We start from the raw sequence: 17,814 nt of genomic DNA on the forward strand, positions 1-17,814 counted from the left end.
TGGGGATGGGCCTTTTAAACTGTCTCTCTTCCTGTCCCTACAGAAGCCAATAAGGACATCCTCCATGGGTGCTGTGATGGAGGACGTCCTGGAAAATAAAGCAAAATATTCTGTGGAAAGATGAAACCAAAGTTGAGTTGTTTGGAAGAAACACACAACAGTATGTGTGGAGAAAAAGAGGCACAGCACACCAACATCAACACCTCATCCCAACTGTGAAGTATGGTGGTGGGGGCATCATGGTTTGGGGCTGGTTTGCTGCATCAGGGCCTGGATGGATTGCTATCATCGAAGGAAAAATTAATTCCCAAGTTTATCAAGACAGGAGAACTTAAGGTCATCTGTCCAGCAGCTGAAGCTCAACAGAAGATGGGTGTTGCAACAGGACAACGACCCAAAGCATAGAAGTAAATCAACAACAGAATGGCTTAAACAGAAGAAAATACGCCTTCTGGAGTGGCCCAGTCAGAGTCCTGACCTCAACCAGATTGAGATGCTGTGGCATGACCTCAAGAAAGCGATTCACACCAGACATCCCAAGAATATTGCTGAACTGAAACAGTTCTGTAAAGAGGAATGGTCAAGAATCACTCCTGACCGTTGTGCACGTCTGATCTGCAACTACAGGAAACGTTTGGTTAAATTTATTGCTGGCAAAGGCGGTTCAACCATTTATTAAATCCAAGGGTTCACATACTTTTTCCACCTACACTGTGAATGTTTACATGGTGTGTTCAATAAAAACATAGTAACATTTAATTATTTGTGCGTTATTAGTTTAAAAGGGAATCTGTCACCCATTTAAAACAGTTAACAGCAATGTGCAATAAAGTACCTTCATTCCAGCATGTGTCCTCTTTCTTTTATTCAACTATTCATTCAGATAAAAAAGCGATTTTTCTGATATGCAAATGAAGTCTCAAGATGCCCAGCCCGCCCCCCTGCAGTGCCCAGCACGCCTTTCTTCCAAGCCCAGCACGCCTCCTAAGAAATAAATGTACTCCTACATCCTTGCCGATCGGCGCCGCCCCCTCCACTACGTCATTTAATTTATTCACTGCACCGTCCTTGCTTCCTCCACTCTTGGCCTCCGAAATCCCGCGCAGGCGCAGTATCGCTGAGTGCCTGTGCGATACTCCTGCTCCTGAGGGCAAGACCTCAATAGTGTCACTGGGCATGCGCCGAGCCCAGTGATGTAATCAGAGTGCTGTTGCCTCAGGAGCATCGTACAGGCGCAGGCAATCAGCGATACTGCGCCTGCGCGGGAGTTCAGAGGCCAAGAGAGGAGGAAGCAAGGACGGTGCAGTGAATAAATTAAATGACGTAGTGGAAGGGGCGGCGCAGATCGGCAAGGATGTTGGAGTACATTTATTTCTTAGGAGGCATGCTGGGCTTGGAAGAAAGGCAAGCTGGGCACTGCAGGGGGGCGTTACTGTGCACTAGAGCAGAGTAATAACGCCCCTCTGGGCACCTTGAGACTTGCATATTAGAAAAATCATTTTTTCATCTGAATGAAAAAGTTGAATAAAAGAAAAAGGACACATGCTGGAATAAAGATACTTTATTGCACATTGCTATGTTAACGGTTTTATATGGTCAAAATTGGTGACAGATTCCATTTAAGCAGACTACGATTGTCTATTGTTGTGACTTAGCAGAAATCCATATCATTCCAAAGGGTTCACATACATTTTCATAATATAAAATTTATATATATATATATATATATATATATATATATATATATATATATATATATATATACATATATACACACACATATACACTAACACACATATATAATTTTTATTTATTTTTTTGAAGTGCCAAGAAATGTAAGGTAATTAAGCATTAATTCATTTTTATCTAGTAAGTATAGATACGTTGCTCATTAGTGACTTCTTTTAAATCTCATCATCCACACACATAGAAATGACGTACTGTGCAGTGATTTTGTGCTGTGCCTGCTTGTATACTGTAATTTAAAGCACATACTAAAACTTTAGAAAATAGGAAGAATGGGACCATCTCTAACGCCCCCCCCCCCCCCCCCAATCGGAAAGCAGCCCCAGGCCCTGTGGAAGCAGCCAGAGACCAAGCAGGCGCAGCCCCACCGAAAAAACCCCATTGCATCACTGTGAGATAAATATCTCGGCAAAAGAGACACCCCGAAACACATTCCCCAACTTCTCCCGAGTACGGCGATACCAGATGTGTGACACTTTTTTGCAGCCTAGGTGGGCAAAGGGGCCCACATTCCAAAGAGCACCTTTTGGATTTCACAGGGCATTTTTTACACATTTTGATTTCAAACTACTTACCACACATTAGGGCCCCTAGAATGCCAGGGCAGTATAACTACCCCATAAGTGACCCCATTTTGGAAAGAAGATACCCCAAGGTATTTCGTGATGGGCATAGTGAGTTCATGGAAGTTTTTATTTTTTGTCACAAGTTAGTGGAATATGAGACTTTGTAAGGAAAAAAATAAAAAATAAAATAATCATTTTCCGCTAACTTGTGGCAAAAAATAAAAAGTTCTATGAACTCACTATGCCCATCAGCGAATACCTTAGGGTGTCTACTTTCCGAAATGGGGTCATTTGTTGGGTTTTTCTACTGTCTGGCCATTGTAGAACCCCAGGAAACATGACAGGTGCTCAGAAAGTCAGAGCTGCTTCAAAAAGCGGAAATTCACATTTTTGTACCATAGTTTGTAAACGCTATAACTTTTACCCAAACCCCATTATTTTTTTTTTTTTTTTATCAGACAGGAAGAAGAAGAAGAAATTTAGAGAAAACGTATATATGGTTGTCGTTTTTTTTTTTTTTATTTTACAACTGAAAGTGAAAAAATTTCATTTTTTTGCAAAAAAAAAAAAAAATTTTGATTAATAACAAAAAAAGTAAAAATGTCAGCAGCAATGAAATACCACCAAATGAAAGCTCTATTAGTGAGAAGAAAAGGAGGTAAAATTCATTTGGGTGGTAAATTGCATGACCGAGCAATAAACGGTGAAAGTAGTGTAGTGCAGAAGTGTAAAAAGTGGCCTGGTCATGAAGGGGGGGGGGGGGGGGGGGGAATAGAATGCAAGTCTAAGGACAATATATATCTTACATATCAACATATCTGACATATTTATCATTGGATAAAAATACAATTTCATAGAATCAGGAACAAACCTAAGTTGGAAACTTTTATTCTGCCAGAAAACTAAATCTTGATGACAGAATTTGTGAACCCAGTCGTATTTCTGAAATGTCTCTACCTGCACCCTTGATCCACAGACCTACCTCTGTTTATAGACTTAGGCCCCTTTCACACGGGCGAGTTTTCCGTGCGGGTGCGATCCGTGCGGCGAACGTATGGCACCCGCACTAAATCCTGACCCATTCATTTCTATGGGGCTGTGCACATGAGCGTTGTTTTTAACGCATCACTTGTGCGTTCAGTTGAAATCGCAGCATGCTCTATATTGTCCGATTTCGACGTGACGCAGGCCCCATAGAAATGAATGGGGGGGGGGGGGGGGGGTGAAAATCGGATGGCATCTGCAAGCAAGTACGGATGCCATGCGATTTGCACGCACGGTTGCTAGGAGACGATCGGGATGGAGACCCGATCATTATTATTTTCCCTTATAACATGGTTATAAGGGAAAATAATAGCATTCTGAATACAGAATGCATAGTAAAACAGCGCTAGAGGGGTTAAAAAAAAAAATTAAAAAAAAATAAAAAATATTTAACTCACCTTAGTCCACTTGCTCGCGAAGCCCGGCATCTCCTTGTGCCTCCTCTGCTGATGAACAGGACCTGGGGTGAGCTGCTCCATTAAATAGAGCTTAAGGACCTTCGATGACGTCACTCCGGTCATCACATGGTCTTTTACCATGGTGAATCACCATGGTAAAAGATCATGTGACGTACCATGTGATGACCGGAGTGACGTCATCGAAGGTCCTTAACCTGTATTTAATGGAGCAGCTCACCCCAGGTCCTGTTCATCAGCAGAGGAGACACAAGGAGATGCCAGGCATTTTTTAACCCCTCTAGCGCTGTTTTACTATGCATTCTGTATTCAGAATGCTATTATTTTCCCTTATAACCATGTTATAAGGGAAAATAATACAATCTTCAGAACATCAATCCCAAGCCCGAACTTCTATGAAGAAGTTCGGGTTTGGGTACCAAACATGCACGATTTTTCTCACGCGAGTGCAACGCATGACAATGTTTTGCACTCGCGCGGGAAAATCGCGCATTTTCCCGCAACGCACCCGGCTCTTATCCGGGCAAAAAAAACTCACGCCCGTGTGAAAGAGGCCTTAAATACTTAGATAAAAAAAATAAAATTGCCGTATCAGAAGTCAGCAATAAAAAGGATGCCCTTTACCTGTAAGCCTATATGGCAAGTACCATTGCATAAAAGCGACTCACTCTAAAACCAGATAAAATATTGGAACATATATAACCACTTCACTGAGTAAAAATTCACCCTAGACCCCCATTGAAGTTCATTCCCAAGAACTTAAAGGGAACCTGTCATGTGGATATTTGATTATAATCTAACAAATTATATACAAATCATTAACTACTAAAAAGTGCCTTAGGCTACTTTCACACTTGCGTTCAGAGCGGATCCGTCTGGTGTCTGCACAGACGGATCCGCTCCAATAATGCAGACGATGGGATCCGTTCAGAACGGATCCGTCTGCATTAGATTTTAGAAAAAATTCTAAGTGTGAAAGTTGCTCTGACGTTCAAACGGATCCGTTGAAAATCAATGGGGGACGGATCCGTTTAAAATTGAGGCATATTGTGTCAACTTCAAACGGATCCGTCCTCATTGACTTACATTGTAAGTCTGGACGGATCCGTTTGCCTCCACACGGCCAGGCGGACACCCGAACGCTGCAAGCAGCGTTCGGGTGTCCGCCTGCTGAGCGGAGGACAAACTGTGCCAGACTGATGCAATCTGAGCGGATCTGCATCCACTCAGAATGCATTAGGGCAGTACGGATGCGGGGCCGCTTGTGAGAGCCTTTATACGGAACTCGCAAGCGGAGCCCCGAACGCTACTGTGAAAGTAGCCTTAGATGCATTCACTTACTGGTGTGACAGATGGTTACCTCATAATATACACACAAAGATGCCGCATGCTAATGAGCTGATTCGAGTCCAGCGTGAGGTCATCGAGTCCAGCGTAGATTTAATTAACAGCTATAGCCACTCCCTTGCCATATGGAAACAAACTGTCATTCAGCAGCAGGTGGGCGGGGAGAGTCAGGACCTCATGAATCGTCATTATCAGCTGGAGCTTTTAAATACAAGATGTTGGCAGATTGACTGGGTCAATTAAAGAAAGTGACCCAGAATTTTGCTAAGCGAATCAGTCACTTATTTATGTTGCCCTTAGTTAGGACACCATAAACTGGTGACAGGTTCCCTTTAATTGTTATAATCTGATAAACAACTCCAGACTTCTACAAGGTATATGTAAGAAACAGCGCCAAGTTGACAGCACTGGCACACAGCAGGCATGGACATCAATGATGAGGTAACCAAACCGTACGATTAACTTCATACCAATCCAGGGGAAGCTTGGGATCCCTACCAGGAGGTGTTGTTATGAACTCAAGGAAGAAGAAGTACCCTCCCAACGACCAGGGTAGGGGTGGGCGATATGGCCTAAAATCTATATTGCAATATAATTTTAAGCATGTGTGATATGCGATTATGCGATATATATCGCAATATATTGTTTTCTATATTGAGGGGGGGGGGTTAAACTTTCTTTTTTTTTTTTTTTACTTTTCAATTAACTTTTAGCCCCCTTAAGGGCTAGAACCCTTGTCATATTCACCCTAATAGGTGAATATGACTTTACACTCTCCCTGCTGCCCTGTGCACACAACAGCAGGGAGCTGACCATGGCAGCCAGCCTCTCATGTGCCCCCTAGCCTCTTCCTCTTATCAGCCCCCTCTGGTAACTCAAACCCTCCCCTCCCTCCCCAGTATTAATCATTGGTGGCAGTGGCCACAGGGTCTCTCTCTTCTCTTCCCCCCCCCCCCCCCCCCACATCATTGGTGGCAGCAGCAGTTCCGATCGGAGTCCCAGCAGTGTAATGCTGGGGGTCCGATCAGTTACCATGGCAGCCAGGACGCTACTGAAGTCCTGGCTGCCATGGTATGTCAGTGAGCAGCATTATACTCACGTGCCCCGTGGCTGCTGCACAGACAGAAGGAGCTCACGGTGGCCACGGCGCACGTGAGCTATAAGCATTATAGTTCCTAACCTGAAACATTTAGGAGCAAAAAAATAAAATAAAAACATCAATGAATATAGTTTATGCCTGAATACAAACGCAGGCTGCGCTGCGGTTGCTGGCCATATCCCATACCCGTCACCCAGCCTCTATGACTGCGCGCTGCAAAACGCCGCTATTAACCAGTCAGGTACAGCATAAACTATATATATTCTGGTGTAGTGGCCACAGCCCCTCCCCTCCTCCTCGCTTCTACCAGCCCATTGGTGGCAGCAGCGCTACGGGAAGGGGGGGGACTGCCTCATCCCCTGTGCTGCTGAGGAAAACATGGCATGCGCCATGTCAGTTCCTTATGTGAGAAAGAGGCAGAGCATCTAGGCGCAAATGGCGAAAAGACTACAAAACTCTAAAATCGCATTGGCGACCATTTTGGTCTCCATCTGGAGCCCTGTATTAAATATTGTCCACATTATCCAAGGAGGAATGTGGCTCCAAATACAGCTTTGCGCTAAACTGTAGATTTAATAGGCACTGTAGGCTACCCCACTCACCTAATGATAGTAGAGTGCATAGATTGAACTAGCACTCATCTCCACTAGATTTTTCCCTAATCTTTCTGGCACACTGGGTCCTTATCTGAGACCTTCATCTTAGGACCCTTTTAGCTTTAACTTAACTTCTTACCTCCTAGCCTGTTACTTTGAGGCAGCAGAGGCGACAAGTGGCAGCAGGCCAGGCGGCAAGTGGCAGCAGGCCACAGACAAGGAAGCAACAAGCCGGGCACAGAAGCAGTGAGGCGGCACGCCGGACACAGGCATGGTATAATTTTTCCTAGATAAAGGAAACAAGTCAGACAAACTAAGCCAGGTTGCTAGACATGAAAAACTAAGTCTGCGACCTTGTCAATTAAACGCGGCCTGAAAATTTTTACTCAGTCCTCAAACAGGTGATGCTACTATCGTTCGAGTTCCCCTTTGAGATCCACACATGGTTTCTTAATTAAAGTAATTAGAACTGTTCAGTCAATCGAGTTGGTTAAACACATGTCTGGTTTACTTACCTGAAAAGTGGTTTGCCTGGGTTACTTGGGAGTATGTGCCGCCAAAGCAAGCACCAATATTGTCACGCAGCTTCTGCCAACACCTGCATACAGAGCGTTGGTAAGGAGAAGAGAAAAGTGTGATTACACTTACTGGTAATCTGTTTTCCTTGAGCCTATGACAGCACCCCTGGATAGTGACAGACCCCTCATCAGGACAGAAAACAGAAACCACAACTGCTTTAAAAAGGAGGGACCATCCCCTTCACACCTGCTTTAAAAATAAGGGACCATCCCCCTTCACACCAGTACTATTCCAAGAACTAAGGAAAAACAAAATCATCCAATAATAACTTTGTTTTTTGTAAGGGAATTAACCAGGTGCTGTCATAGGCTCAAGGAAAAAAAAGATTACCGGTAAGTGTAATCACACTTTTTCCCCTCACCTGCACCAGCACCCCTGGATCTAAACTAGGTTAAATCAGGGTGGGACAACTGCCTGAAGGACCTTACGTCCAAATATTAGACCCTGATTAGCGGGTAACTGAAGTCTGTAGTGCCTGAAAAACGTGTCAGGAGAACGCCAGGTGGCAACTCTACAAATCTGTTCTATAGAGGCAGAGGCTATTTCTGCCCAGGACCTGGAGACCGCTCTGGTAAAGTGGGCTCCAAATCCAGTAGGCGGGGAGACTCCCTCCCTTGGAAGAATACGCTTACTGAATAGCCTGTTTTATCCATCTGGCAATGGTGTGGGATGAAGCAGCCAAACCCTCTCTTGCCCTGAAAGGAAAGAAGTATTCTAGAGGAAGATCTCCAAGGTTGAGTGATCTCTAGATACTGTAATAAACATCTTCTAACATCTAGACAGTGTAATTCCGATTCTCTACTATTTTTAAAAGAAGCACAGAAAGACTATGGCCTCTTTCACACAGGCGTTGCTGGAAAATGTGCGGGTGCGTTGCGGGAACACGCACGATTTTTCCGTTAGTGCGTAAAACATTGTAATGCTAAAACTCTTCACAGAAGTTCGGCCTTGGGATCGGTGTTCTGTAGATTGTATTATTTTCCCTTATAACATGGTTATACACTTACCGGTAATCGGATTTTCCAGACCCCACGACAGCACCATAAAGAGAGGGATCCCACCCCCAGGGACAGGAAACCTACAGAAATAAAAGGGTGGAGCCTCTCTTCCTATTCAGTGGATTACAGAGCAAGAGAGGGACTCCTACACCATTAAATTATTCTGAGCTGAACATCATATAAAGCATATAAATCGTGTAAGCCATGAAAATATATATATATATATATATATTTTTTGCTACTCCATGTGAATACAGAAAACCATCACCAAGGGAGGGAATTAGGAAGGGTGCTGTCCTGGGGTCTGGAAAATCTGATTACCGGTAAGTGTAAACATCATTTTTCCCCTCCCCCATGACAGCACCATAGAGAGAATTAAAGAGAAAAAGAACCCTTCCTAGGGAGGGACCACAGCTTGCAAAACCTTTCTCCCGAAAGAAAGATCAGAAGAGGAGAGTAAATCCAAACTGTAGTGACGGAAAAAGGTAGAAGGTGTAGAGGTGGCTGCCTTACAAGTTTGTTCAATGGAAGCCCCCAACCTTTCTGCCCACGAAGTGGAAACCGAACGAGTAGAGTGAGCCTTCATCAAAAGGGGAGGAGACAGACCCTCCTCCAAGTAAGACTCAATAATACCCAGTCTAAGCCACCTGGACAGTGTACTTTTGGTAGCCTTCTTCCCTTTATTCGATCCAGAAAAGAGAACGAATAAAGCAGAAGACTTTCTCCAACCTTCAGTAATTTTAAGATACTGTAACAAGCATCTCCGTACATCTAGTGTATGAAAAGCAACTTCTCCAGCATTTTTTGGATGGTCACAAAAGGAAGGAAGAATGATCTCTTGTGATCTATGGAATTTAGAATACACCTTGGGTAAGAAGGCCGGATCAGGTAGAATAATAACTCGATCATCAAGAATTGTTGTGAAAGGGGGATTGATGGAAATGGCCTGCAATTCGCTAATCCTTCTAGCAGTAGTGAGGGCCACTAACAAAACTAGCTTGAGGTTAAGAAATGTAATGCCTACTGAATCAATGGGTTCGAAGGGTGCTTTGGTTAGAGAATTAAGTACTATGTTAAGATCCCACGGGGGCACCCTAGGGGATGAGACTGGTGTCATCCTATCTACAGCTTTAAAAAATAAAATAAAAATCTAACAATCCATGGATTCAGGGCAAAATTCTGCTCGAATAGGGCAGAGACCTGTACTTTAAGAGTACTTTTAGCAAGACCTAAAGAAAGGCCTTTCTGCAAAAACTCCAGAACCTGGGAAATAGGAACACATCCTAGCAAATGCTTAGGGTTAAGATTACTGAATTCAATACATTTCTTCCAGGTCCTAGCGTAGATGGAAACCGTTACAGGTTTTCTGCTTTTTAGTAAGGTCGTGATAAGTTCCTGAGTAAAACCTTTTTTAATTAATAGGCTCCGCACAAATTCCATGCAGTCAGATGGAGACCAGCGACTGCTGGATGAAGGACTTGACTCTGGGACAGCAGATCCGATAGGTCTGGCGGAATCCAGGGGTCCGAAATAGACATGGTTCGGAGCAGAGTGAACCATGCCCTCTTGGGCCAAAAGGGGGCGATAAGGATGACCCTTGCCCTGTCTTTAATGATCTTTTTTAGGACTGCTGGGATTAACTGGAAAGGGGGGGGGGGGGGAGCATATGCTAGGGGGAAAGCTACACTTCAGGAGAAACACATCCACTCCATAGGGGGATTCTCTTGGATTTAGAGAACAAAATATTTATACTTTCTTGTTCAGGCTTGTACTGAATAGATCTATGGTCGGCATGCCCCATGACTTGCTGATCCTGGAAAATATTGAGGAGTTGAGGGACCATTCTCCCTGTCTTAAGGGGTATCTGCTGAGAAAATCTGAGTGAACATTCTCCTTCCCTTTTATGTGAAGAGCTGATACGCGGCTGACTTGTTTCTCCAATAACGTCAATTTCCCAGCTTCCCACCCTAGGGATACAGACTTTGTCCCCCCCTTGGTGGTTTACATATGCCACCGTCGTCTGTCTGAAAGAATCCTCACGTGGCCGGTGCCTAGAAGGGCCAGAGAAGCTTTCACTGCTAGTTTGACTGCCACTAACTCGGTTGGAAGAGAATGCTCTTTGAGCTGGGGACCATAGACCCTGAAAGTTGTATCCCAGCACATGGGCACCCCAACCTCCAGGGGCTCGCGTCTGTGGTCAGGACAATAGGATCTGGGTAGGACCATGGAACTCCCTGAATCAGATTGTCTCTGACCATCCACCAAGATAAACTTTTCTTGGTCGTGTCTGAAATTCTTATCCTGACATCCAGCATTCCCTTGTGTTTTTTGAAGGCTGTCAAAACCTCAGACTGTAGCTGGCGGGAGTGAAGCTGAGCCCATTCCACCGCTGGGATGCAGGAATTCAGAGAACCTAGGACCGACATGGCCTTTCGAAGAGTCAGGGAGGTGGAAGAGAGGGATTTTATTTGATTCCAAATAGGGCTGCACGATATGGGAATTTTGTGCGATTGCGATTAGGGCCCTAAAAATTGCGATAACAATATGCGATATTTTAAAGGAATTGTGCTAGAGGTCTATTTGCTTGGAATTTCCCATATGAGCCGCTGACGCGGCTGGGTATGAAATGGTTGTGGGGGGGGAATCTGTGGAGGGCGCTGTGTTGTGGGGGGGGGGGGATCTGTGGAGGGCGCTGTGTTGTGGGGGGGGGGAATCTGTGGAGGGCGCTGTGTTGTGGGGGGGGGGATCTGTGGAGGGCGCTGTGTTGTGGGGGGAATCTGGAGGGCGCTGTGTTGTGGGGGGGAATCTGTGGAGGGCGCTGTGTTGTGGGGGGGGGGGGAATCTGTGGAGGGTGCTGTGTTGTGGGGGGGGGGGGAGAATCTGTGGAGGGTGCTGTGTTGTGGGGGGGGGAATCTGTGGAGGGCGCTGTGTTGTGGGGGGGGGGGAATCTGTGGAGGGCGCTGTGTTGTGGGGGGGGGGGAATCTGTGGAGGGCGCTGTGTTGTGGGGGGGGGGATCTGTGGAGGGCGCTGTGTTGTGGGGGGGGGATCTGTGGAGGGCGCTGTGTTGTGGGGGGGGGATCTGTGGAGGGCGCTGTGTTGTGGGGGGGGATCTGTGGAGGGCGCTGTGTTGTGGGGGATCTATGGAGGGCACTGTGTTGTGGGGGATCTGTGGAGGGCGCTGTGTTGTGGGGGATCTGTGGGGGATCTCATGAACGACACCATCTCTGCCACTACTATCGTAAATATCCTCGGTGCCATGGACAGGCCAAAGGGCAGCGCCTGGAACTGATATTGTCGGATCTGACCCTCTATCAGAATCGCCACTCTCAGGAATTTCTGAAACCTCTGGTGCATCGGCATGTGAAAATAAGCGTCTTTTAAATCCAACACAGCCATGAAACAATGAGGAAAAAGAAGCTGAATCGTATCCCTCATTGTCTCCATCTTGAATTTTCTGAAAACCAGAAATTTGTTCAAATCCCTGAGATTGATGATAGTCCTGTATGTGCCGTCTGGTTTTGGAACTAAAAACAGGTGGGAGAAAAAAAACCTTCGGACTGTTCTTCTTGAGGAAAGGGAATCAAGACATTCTTCTTGATAAGGTCCAAAACTTCTTTTATTATAGGGAAAAAAAAACTCTTACACATATACTTTTTGTAATAACAAATCTTTGCGGAGGCAAAGAGATAAACTCTGGCTTTAGACCTGAATGAATGATGTCCATGACCCAAGGTCCTTTTCCCAGGATGTCTGGAAGAACTTTAGCCTTCCTCCCACCTCTAACCTGGCGTCATTGTTGGGGTTGTTTTTTGCTAGTAGAGGAAGCGTTTCCGAATAAGAAACCTTTCCTCCCCGAATTCCTGGATCTGAATCTCTGATCCTTTTCTCTGCCTGATCTTCTGCTGGTATTACCTCTAAAGGGACGAAAGGACGGCCTATTTCTGGGACCAAAGACCGCAGCGGAATTAGGGACCGGAAATCTTTTCTTCCTATCTGCCGCCTTTTCTAAAAGGTCGTCTAGCTCAGGCCCAAACACAAATTCTCCCTGGCAGGGGATATTACATAATCTTTGTTTAGAGGCTAAATCACCCCCACTCCAACTTTTTAACCAAAGGGCTCTACCTGCCAAATTGGTGAGGGAAGCTGACTGAGCGCTGAACTTAATAGAATCAACCGATGCATCTGTCAAGAAGTCGGCTGCTTTTTGCAAGGTTGGCAAAGAGGATAAGATCTGATCCCTAGGGGTTCTATCTTTTAATTGCCCCACCAACTGTTGTAATCAGAAGGATAAAGGTCCTGGCCATGACTGTAGCAGCTATGGCCAGGCAAAAGGTAGAGGCCTCCCAGGCACCCCTAAGGAAGGTTTCAGCCTTTTTGTCTAAGGGCTCCTTAAAGGGGTTGTCCAGGATTGGGAAGATTGGAGTATGTGTACAACAATGCCCTAAATGTTACAATCGTGCCTGTCCTACCTTTACCCGACATTTCTAATGCCCAGTTTTCAAGTCTCCAACTCTCAGCCGGAAGCGCTGTGTTTCCAAGACTCGGTGACGTACCGGGTCCCTTTCTGCCGAGTGAAGCCTCTTCTTCCGCTTCCCAGGGAGCCCGGTGACGTCACCCTCAGCCACATGAATTATTCAAAGAGCCTGGATGGGCGGTAACAAGGCGGCAACCAACCGCGCTAAGCCACGCCCATCCGGTCCGGTGACGTCACCGGGCAAGGCGCTTTATTATGAATGAAAGAGGCAGAGCACTGAATATTAATTAGGGGGCGGAGTCACGGCGGAGATGAAACCATGCTTCCGCGCTGTGCTGGGAACCACAGTGCAGTGCGGCAGGAAGGCAGGAAAAAATAAACATAGGTGTAAACAAAGCGTGGGGGGACCGTATGAGCCATATAGAAATGGTGAAAATACTTAAAAACATATGGGGGGACCTTGATTCAGCTGTTAATAGGGAGTACATAAAAAATAAAAAAATAAATTTGATCCCGGACAACCCCTTTAAGCATACCCGTATCTTCAAAAGGAAGAGGACTTCTTTGACACTTTAGAGATGGCGACGTCAATTTTAGGGGCTTTCCCCCAAGAGGAGGAGGCTACCTCTTCGAACGGATATTTACGTTTGAACGCCCTAGAGGCAAATACCCTCCTGCCTGGCTTCCATTCTCTCTGAATTAAAGACATGATGCTAGCGTGTACAAGAAAACATCAACCCTTCTTCTCCTGTAACCCCTCAAACAAAGAGTCTGCTACAGACTTATCCTCCTTAACATCCTCAATGTTCATGGTGGACCTAATGACTTAATAACTTATCCATGTTTTCAGCGGGGAAAAAGGTGTTGGACATGGACTCATCTTCGGATGAAGAACCAGACGAGGACGACCCTGATGATATGTCACTGTCTTCCGATGAGAAAACTTGGGATGGGCCAGCTTTTGCACCTTTATCCTTAACGGATGTTCTTGCCTTTCTGTCTGACTTTAGGGTATTTTAAACTTCCGTCTTGATGAGCGACCTGATGTTTTCTAACAAGGACGGTGACTCATCCGAAATGGTCTTGTCAATGCATATCTGACACAATTTCTTCCCATAAGAAGATAATAAAGCCGTACCGCATAGCGCACACTCTTTGTTTTTTCTTTTTGCCAGCACTTTCTTCGGTTTAGGCTGGAAAAAAGAGAGCACAAAGCGCAAATTCTTATTAAAACCAAAGGCCAGATAAATGAGCCATTTACGCCATGAAGATCAATGAACTACCAGGATGGGATTCACATCACCCTCAGCAGATTCTTGTCTTCTTTCTTCCTCCATTACAGGGAGTGCAGAATTATTAGGCAAGTTGTATATTTGAGGATTAATTTTATTATTGAACAACAACCATGTTCTCAATGGACCCAAAAAACTCATTAATATCAAAGATGAATATTTTTGGAAGTAGTTTTTAGTTTGTTTTTAGTTTTAGCTATTTTAGGGGGATATCTGTGTGTGCAGGTGACTATTACTGTGCATAATTATTAAGCAACTTAACAAAAAACAAATATATACCCATTTCAATTATTTATTTTTACCAGTGAAACCAATATAACATCTCAACATTCACAAATATACATTTCTGACATTCAAAAACAAAACAAAAACAAATCAGTGACCAATATAGCCACCTTTCTTTGCAAGGACACTCAAAAGCCTGCCATCCGTGGATTCTGTCAGTGTTTTGATCTGTTCACCATCAACATTGCGTGCAGCAGCAACCACAGCCTCCCAGACACTGTTCAGAGAGGTGTACCGTTTTCCCTCCTTGTAAATCTCACATTTGATGATGGACCACAGGTTCTCAATGGGGTTCAGATCAGGTGAACAAGGAGGCCATGTCATTAGATTTTCTTCTTTTATACCCTTTCTTGCCAGCCACGCTGTGGAGTACTTGGACGCGTGTGATGGAGCATTGTCCTGCATGAAAATCATGTTTTTCTTGAAGGATGCAGACTTCTTCCTGTACCACTGCTTGAAGAAGGTTTCTTCCAGAAACTGGCAGTAGGACTGGGAGTTGAGCTTGACTCCATCCTCAACCCGAAAAGGCCCCACAAGCTCATCTTTGATGATACCAGCCCAAACCAGTACTCCACCTCCACCTTGCTGGCATCTGAGTCGGACTGGAGCTCTCTGCCCTTTACCAATCCAGCCACGGGCCCATCCATCTGGCCCATCAAGACTCACTCTCATTTCACCAGTCCATAAAACCTTAGAAAAATCTTAGTCTTGAGATATTTCTTGGCCCAGTCTTGACGTTTCAGCTTGTGTGTCTTGTTCAGTGGTGGTCGTCTTTCAGCCTCTCTTACCTTGGCCAAGTCTCTGAGTATTGCACACCTTGTGCCTTGTGCTTTTGGGCACTCCAGTGATGTTGCAGCTCTGAAATATGGCCAAACCGGTGGCAAGTGGCATCTTGGCAGCTGCACGCTTGACTTTTCTCAGTTGATGGGCAGTTATTTTGCACCTTGGTTTTTCCACACGCTTCTTGCGACCCTGTTGACTATTTCAAAATAGTCAACAGGGTCGCAAGAAGAATTATTAGGCAAATGAGTATTTTGACCACATCATCCTCTTTATGCATGTTGTCTTACTCAAAGCTGTATAGGCTCGAAAGCCTACTACCAATTAAGCATATTAGGTGATGTGCATCTCTGTAATGAGAGGGGTGTGGTCTAATGACATCAACACCCTATATCAGGTGTGCATAATTATTAGGCAACTTCCTTTCCTTTGGCAAAAAGGGTCAAAAGAAGGACTTGACAGGCTCAGAAAATGAAACGCTTGATTGTTCGATGATCACGCTTCAGAAGCTTTGCAATTTTAAGAGTGCTGCATCCCTCTGCAAGATATCTCACTATTTTGACTTTTCTGAGCCTGTCAAGTCCTTCTTTTGACCCATTTTGCCAAAGGAAAGGAAGTTGCCTAATAATTATGCACACCTGATATAGGGTGTTGATGTCATTAGACCACACCCCTTCTCATTACAGAGATGCACATCACCTAATATGCTTAATTGGTAGTAGGCTTTCGAGCCTATACAGCTTGGAGTAAGACAACATGCATAAAGAGGATGATGTGGTCAAAATACTCATTTGCCTAATAATTCTGCACTCCCTGTATAGCGACCCTTCTGGATGGAGGGAATAGGGAGTCTATACACTTAAGGAAGAGTAAAGGAAAAAAGGTTTTAATGATCCTTTTAAGCCACCAGCTTGGGGCATAATCCGCTAAAGAGACCTCATACATGTTGCCCAGCTCAGACCGTTCTGTATAGGCTCAAAGGACCGGTCTGGCCTGCACCTCTTTAAATGAGAGAGAGAGAGAAAAAAGGGGTTGTCCGCCTCCCCTCCGGTACCCGGAAGTGGAAGACCGCTAGTATGCGTTCCACCTGTGAAACCGGAAGTGCGCCCCGCTCGGCGCACTCCGTAAGTGACACACTCCACGTGCCCGGAAGCTCTGCCCAGCTGTTCCGATACAAAGCCAAGTGGCAGAGCCCCGAACCTAAGGATTACCACTTTACTGCACCACCGGTAGGCGCCTCCCATGGGGCAGAGCTCTCCCTGAGAGGTAACCCTCATGCCTGCCGCAAGATACGCAGGGCCCCTGGAGCACCTCCGCAACCTAGGGTCCTGACAGCCTGCCCAGCAGCGCGATGGACCCAGGCAGCAACAGTTAGCCCTCTAGGAATTCCTAGGAAGCAAGACCAACGGTAGGACCCGAAAGGAAAAACTGTAGGTCTCCCACTCCAGGGACCGGAAACCACTGAATGGGAAGAGAGGCTCCACCCTTTTATTTCTGTAGGTTTCCTGTCCCTGGGGGTGGATCCCTCTCTCTATGGTGCTGTCGTGGGGGAGAGGAAAAAAATAGCATTCTGAATACAGAATGCATAGTAAATTAGCACTGGAGGGGTTAAAAAATAAAATAAAAAATAATTTAACTCGCCTTAATCCACTTGATCGCGAAGCCTGGCATCTCTTTCTGTCTTCATCTTAGCTCTGTGCAGCAACATGACCTGTGGTGACATGATCCATCACTCCAGTCATCACATGATCCATCACCATGGTAAAAGATCATGTGATGGATCTTGTGATGACCGGAGTGACGTCACTACAGGTCCTGTTGCTGCACAGAGCCAAGATGAAGACAGAAGGAGATGCCGGGCTTCGCGATCAAGTGGATTAAGGGGAGTTAAATTATATATTTTTTTTTAACCCCTCCAGCTCCATTTTACTATGCATTCTGTATTCAGAATGCTATTATTTTCTCTTATAAACAGGTTATAAGTTGTGTGCAGGAGGCCTTCCTGGATAGGCTCAAAAGGATCTGACGTAAGGGCTGCAAGTACCGGGTTTAGATCCCAAGGTGGAATTTTAACTCTATCGACTGGAGATAATTTTGAAACTGCAGTTATAAATCTTTTTATCCAAGGACGAGCAGCCAGCTAAAAAATTTTTTAAAAAGAGCACTTAAGGCCGATATCTGTACTTTTAAAGTACTAGGCCTAAGATGCTTCTTCCAGCCCTGCAGAAAATCTAACACCAGAGTGATATTAGGGTTTTCTAGAACATCCACCGGTCTACTTGCAAATACACAAAAGGCCCTCTAAACGCGTAAATAGATCACCAAAGTGACCCTCTTACGACTTGCCAAGAGTGACTACTTCCTCCAATAAACCTTTTTTTCTCTAAACTCTGCCTTTTAAAAGCCAGGCAGTCAAATGCAGATTCTCTACCTCTGGGTGAAGGATTGGACCTTGAGCTAGAAGTCCCGGGAAGTTTGGAAGAACCCAAGAGGAGGCAAGCGACATTTTTGGGAGCCAAGAAAACCAAACTCTCCTGGGCCAGAAGGGGGCCATCACTATGACTATAGCACTCTTCCCTTATCTTCTTTAG

The 17,814-nt window shown here is 45.2% G+C and overlaps 1 protein-coding gene across 4 annotated transcripts in view; it reads right to left on the reverse strand.

Annotated features, from left to right (window-relative positions):
- Positions 1-17,814, reverse strand: part of TGFBR1 (transforming growth factor beta receptor 1) — a 240,096-nt gene that overhangs the window by 212,345 nt on the left and 9,937 nt on the right. The window contains exon 2 of one of the 4 annotated variants that reach the window (XM_044293658.1): positions 6,954-7,100. The exons of the other annotated variants lie outside the window; for them this stretch is intronic. The gene's annotated coding sequence lies outside the window, so the exon portion shown is untranslated. The remainder of the gene's footprint in view (positions 1-6,953; positions 7,101-17,814) is intronic. 4 annotated transcript variants of the gene reach the window in all.

This window comes from Bufo gargarizans, chromosome 5 (assembly GCF_014858855.1).
Source record: "Bufo gargarizans isolate SCDJY-AF-19 chromosome 5, ASM1485885v1, whole genome shotgun sequence".
NCBI lineage: Eukaryota > Metazoa > Chordata > Amphibia > Anura > Bufonidae > Bufo > Bufo gargarizans.